Source organism: Triturus cristatus, chromosome 4_2 (genome assembly GCF_964204655.1).
Source record: "Triturus cristatus chromosome 4_2, aTriCri1.1, whole genome shotgun sequence".
NCBI lineage: Eukaryota > Metazoa > Chordata > Amphibia > Caudata > Salamandridae > Triturus > Triturus cristatus.
Window position 1 is genome coordinate 944,247,580 of NC_140586.1, and position 5,631 is coordinate 944,253,210.

At 74.9% G+C, this 5,631-nt stretch overlaps 1 protein-coding gene across 3 annotated transcripts in view; it reads left to right on the forward strand.

Annotated features, from left to right (window-relative positions):
• Positions 1-5,631, forward strand: part of LOC146839023 (uncharacterized) — a 432,821-nt gene that overhangs the window by 300,131 nt on the left and 127,059 nt on the right. The gene's annotated exons all lie outside the window — the stretch shown is intronic.

The window sequence follows — 5,631 nt, forward strand, 5'->3', positions numbered from 1 at the left end:
CCGTCTCGCCATCGCCGGACCTCACGGAGGTCTGACCCAGCAAACCCGGCGGAAAAAGGACCATCGGGAAGGGGCTGAGAGGCAGGAGCGTACCCGGGCCCCTGGGGGCCCCGGCGGGCGGGCCCCGGGTCTGCCTTCCCCCCTCTCGGGATCGCCGGACCTCACGGAGGTCTGACCCAGCAAACTCGGAGAAAAAGACCCGTCGGGAAGGGGGCTGGGAGGCAGGTGTGCGCACCCGGGCCCCTGGGGGCCCCGCTTCGGGCGGGCCCAGGGGCTGCCTTCCCCCGTCTCGGGATCCACGGACCTCACGGGGCTCCGACCCAGAAAACTCGGAGAGAAAGGACCATCGGGAAGGGGCTGAGAGGCAGGAGCGTACCCGGGCCCCTGGGGGCCCCGGCGGGCGGGCCCCGGGTCTGCCTTCCCCTGATTCAGTATCGCCAAACATCACTTTGGTCTGACTGACCCTCTCCCTAGTAATCCGGAGGAAAATTACCCCCCTTTCTTGTAATCCGTGCGCACGAGGTGACAGAGGGGACCCTAGGCGCGAATGTACCCGACCTCCTGGAGCCCTCGCTGGGATCCGGGAGGCAAATGGACCCTCATCGAGACTTCCAGGCGAGCTCGGCCATCTGGTCGCCCCATAGGAAAGCATTGTGCGCGACCAGATGGCCGAAGGGGCCTGCGCGACCAGATGGCCGAAGGGGCCTGCGCGACCAGATGGCCGAGGGGACGTGCGCGACCAGATGGCCGAGGGGACAGGCGCGACCAGATGGCCCAGGGGAAAGGCAAAAGGGAAGGGGGAGCTTCCCCAGGCCCTCTGGACCCCGCACCCGGGCACCCTGCCGCCGCGGCAGGACCCGGGACGGAGCCCGGGGCGGGGAGGCCGCCCTCACCGGGCCCCCCCCCCAGGGGCCCGGCCGGGGCTCCGGAACCCAGACGAGCGAGGAGAGGCTCCCCGGCCACAACGGAACCCCGTCCCGGGCCTTTGGCAGTGCCGCAGGCCGGGGGACAGGGCCCGGGGACGGAGACCCCGACCCGGGGCCCGGCCGGGCCCCTGGAACCAGCCGGGGCTCCCGGGACCGCAGGCGATGGGGAAGCCTCCCCGGGCCCTCCGGACCGCGCCCCGGGCACCCTGCCACGCGGAAGGACCCAGGACGGAGCCCGGGGCGGGGAGGCCGCCCTCCCCGGGGCCCCCAGGGGCCCGGCCGGAGCACCTGAACCCAGGCGAGCGAGGGGAGGCTCCCCGGCCACGACGGAACCCCGTCCCGGGCCTTTGGCAGTGCCGCAGGCCGGGGGACAGGGCCCGGGGACGGAGACCCCGACCCGGGGCCCGGCCGGGCCCCTGGAACCAGCCGGGGCTCCCGGGACCGCAGGCGATGGGGAAGCCTCCCCGGGCCCTCCGGACCGCGCCCCGGGCACCCTGCCACGCGGAAGGACCCAGGACGGAGCCCGGGGCGGGGAGGCCGCCCTCCCCGGGGCCCCCAGGGGCCCGGCCGGAGCACCTGAACCCAGGCGAGCGAGGGGAGGCTCCCCGGCCACGACGGAACCCCGTCCCGGGCCTTTGGCAGTGCCGCAGGCCGGGGGACAGGGCCCGGGGACGGAGACCCCGACCCAGGGCCCGACCGGGCCCCTGGACCCAGCCGGGGCTCCCGGGACCGCAGGTGCAAGGGAAGCCTCCCCGGGCCCTCCGGACCCCGCCCCGGGCACCCTGCCACGCGGAAGGACCCAGGACGGAGCCCGGGGCGGGGAGGCCGCCCTCCCCGGGGCCCCCAGGGGCCCGGCCGGAGCACCTGAACCCAGGCGAGCGAGGGGAGGCTCCCCGGCCACGACGGAACCCCGTCCCGGGCCTTTGGCAGTGCCGCAGGCCGGGGGACAGGGCCCGGGGACGGAGACCCCGACCCGGGGCCCGGCCGGGCCCCTGGAACCAGCCGGGGCTCCCGGGACCGCAGGCGATGGGGAAGCCTCCCCGGGCCCTCCGGACCGCGCCCCGGGCACCCTGCCGCGCGGCAGGACCCGGGACGGAGCCCGGGGCGGGGAGGCCGCCCTCCCCGGGGCCCCCAGGGGCCCGGCCGGGGCTCCGGAACCCAGACGAGCGAGGGGAGGCTCCCCGGCCACAACGGAACCCCGTCCCGGGCCTTTGGCAGTGCCGCAGGCTGGGGGACGGGGCCCGGGGCCGGAGACCCCGACCCGGGGCCCGGCCGGGCCCCTGGACCCAGCCGGGGCTCCGGGGACCGCAGGCGCAGGGGAAGCCTCCCCGGGCCCTCTGGACCCCTCCCCGGGCACCCTGCCACGCGGCAGGACCCGGGACGGAGCCCGGGGTGGGGAGGCCGCCCTCCCCGGGGCCCCCAGGGGCCCGGCCGGAGCTCCGGGACCCAGACGAGCGAGGGGAGGCTCCCCGGCCCCAACGGAACCCCGTCCCGGGCCTTTGGCAGTGCCGCAGGCCGGGGGACTGGGCCCGGGGCCAAAGGCCTCAACCCGGGGCCCGGCCGGGCCCCTGGAACCAGCCGGGGCTCCGGGGACCGCAGGCGCAGGGGAAGCCTCCCGGGGCCCTCCGGACCCCTCCCCGGGCACCCTGCCACGCGGCAGGACCCGGGACGGAGACCGGGGTGGGGAGCCTGCCCTCCCCGGGGCCCCCAGGGGCCCGGCCGGAGCTCCTGAACCCAATGCAGCCACGGGAGGCACCCCGGCCGCAACGGAACCCCGTCCCGGGCCTTTGGCAGTGCCGCAGGCCGGGGGACGGCGCCCGGGGCCGGAGACCCCGACCCGGGGCCCGGCCGGGCCCCTGGACCCAGCCGGGGCTCCGAGGACCGCAGGTGCAGGGGAAGCCTCCCCGGGCCCTCCGGACCCTTCCCCGGGCACCCTGCCACGCGGCAGGACCCGGGACGGAGACCGGGGCGGGGAGGCCGCCCTCCCCGGGGCCCGGCCGGAGCTCCTGAACCCAATCCAGCCACGGGAGGCACCCCGGCCACAACGGAACCCCGTCCCGGGCCTTTGGCGGTGCCGCAGGCCGGGGGACGGCACCCGGGGCCGGAGACCCCGACCCGGGGCCCGGCCGGGCCCCTGGACCCATCCGGGGCTCCCGGGCGCGCAGGGGAAGGCCCTCCGGCCACCCTGCCACACGGCAGGACCCAGTTGCCGGCTGAGGACCGAGAGGGGTCCCAGAGTACCCTGTCCCTAGTAATCCGGAGGAAGGCTACCCCCCGTTCTTGAAACCCGCACGCTCCGAGTGACGGAGGGGACCCTAGGGGCGAACGCACCCGGCCTCCTGGAGCCCCGGCTGGGATCCGAGAGGCAAATGGACCCTCATCGGGACTTCCAGGCCTGGCCCTGCCATCTGGTCGCCCCATTGGAAAGCATTGCGCGCGACCAGATGGCCGAGGGGAAAGGAGCCACCAGGTGGCCGGCAACTGAAAGGACTCCCGCCTGCCCACCCACCAGGGGCTCGGGGTGGGGACTCTGCTTCCCGGCTGGGCCTCAGGCACGGGGAGGACCACCGGAGCTCTCGGGGCCTGGGCGTACCCGGGGGAGGACTGCCCGGGACCCGTGGAGCCCGTCCCTGGGCACTTTGCCATGCCGCGGCCCGGAGGAGGGAAGCCCCGGGGACCTGGGAGGATGTTGCCCGGGCGTAGCCCATCTGGTCCCCGGCAATGAACCGCACAACCCCAGCATGGGTGTTTCGGCATACCCTGCCCCTACTAATCCGGAGGAAGGATACCCTCCTTTCTTGTAACCCGCGCGCTGCGAGTGACGGAGGGGACCCTAGGCGCGGACGCGCCCGGCCTCCTGGAGCCCTGGCTGGGATCCGGGAGGCGAATGGACCCTCATCGGGACTTCCAGGCCGGCCCGGCCATCTGGTCGCCCCATTGGAAAGCATTGCGCGCGACCAGATGGCCGAGGGGAAAGGAGCGACCGGATGGCCGGCAACTGAAAGGGCTCCCGTCTGCCCGAGCCATAGCGGTAGGGCTCCCGCCTGCCCACCCTCACACCAAGGGCTCGGGGGGGGACTCTGCTTCCCGGGTTGGCCTCGGGCACGGGGAGGTCCACCGGAGCTCTCGGGGCCTGGGCGCCCGGGGGAGGACTGCCCGGGACCCGTGGAGCCCGTCCCTGGGCACTTTGCCATGCCGCGGCCCGGAGGAGGGAAGCCCCCGGAGGCCTTGGAGGATGTTGCCCGGGCGTCGCCCATCTGGTCCCCGGCAATGAACCGCACAGCCCCAGCATGGGTGTTCCGGCATACCCTGCCCCTAATAATCCGGAGGAAGGATACCCCCCTTTCTTGTAACCCGCGCGCTGCAAGTGACGGAGGGGACCCTAGGCGCGGACGCGCCCGGCCTCCCGGAGCCCTGGCTGGGATCCGGGAGGCGAATGGACCCTCATCGGGACTTCCAGGCCGGCCCGGCCATCTGGTCGCCCCATTGGAAAGCATTGCGCGCGACCAGATGGCCGAGGGGAAAGGCGCGACCAGGTGGCCGGCAACTGAAAGGGCTCCCGTCTGCCCGAGCCATAGCGGTAGGGTTCCCGCCTGCCCACGCAGGGCTCCGTGGCTGCAGGGCTCTGGGCCTGCAGGGCTCCGGGGCTGCAGGGCTCCGGGGCTGCAGGGCTCCGGGGCTGCAGGGCTCTGGGCCTGCAGGGCTCTGGGCCTGCAGGGCTCCGGGGCTGCAGGGCTCCGGGGCTGCAGGGCTCTGGGGCTGCAGGGCTCCGGGGCTGCAGGGCTCCGGGGCTGCAGGGCTCCGGGGCTGCAGGGCTCTGGGCCTGCAGGGCTCTGGGCCTGCAGGGCTCCGGGGCTGCAGGGCTCCGGGGCTGCAGGGCTCTGGGGCTGCAGGGCTCCGGGGCTGCAGGGCTCCGGGGCTGCAGGGCTCCGGGGCTGCAGGGCTCTGGGCCTGCAGGGCTCCGGGGCTGCAGGGCTCCGGGCCTGCAGGGCTCCGGGGCTGCAGGGCCTTGGGCCTGCTAGGGTTCCGGGCCTGCAGGGCTCCAGGGCTCCGTGCTGAAGGGCTCCAGGGTCTGCAGGGCTTTGGGGCTGCAGGCCTCGGGGGACGCCCGGGAGACCCATGGAGCCCGTCCTGGGCACTTTGCCTCGCCGCGGGCTGGAGGAGGAAGCACCCGACGCCCCGGGGAAGTGTCGTCCGGGCTTGGCCCATCTGGTCCCCGCCTGAGAACCGCAATCCCCAGGAGGGGTGTCCCGGCATACCCTGCCCCTACTAATCCGGAGGAAGGCTACCCACCTTTCTTGTAACCCTCGCGCTCCGAGTGACGGAGGGGACCCTAGGCGCGGACGCGCCCGGCCTCCTGGAGCCCTGGCTGGGATCCGCGAGGCGAATGGACCCTCATCGGGACTTCCAGGCCGGCCCGGCCATCTGGTCGCCCCATTGGAAAGCATTGCGCGCGACCAGATGGCCGAGGGAAAGGTGCGACCAGATGGCCGGGACCGGAAGGACTCCCAGCTGCCCACACCGAGCCATAGCGGTAGGGCTCCCGACTGCCCTTGCAGGGCTCCGGGGCTCTGCACCAGGGTCCCTTGTCCCGGGCAGATGGACACTTGGCAGGCCGCAGGACGTGGGATCCCAGGCCCTGACCAAAAATCAGGAGGCCCGGGGCCGGTCCCTGCTTCTCAACACAGCCAGGCTGGGGAGGTCG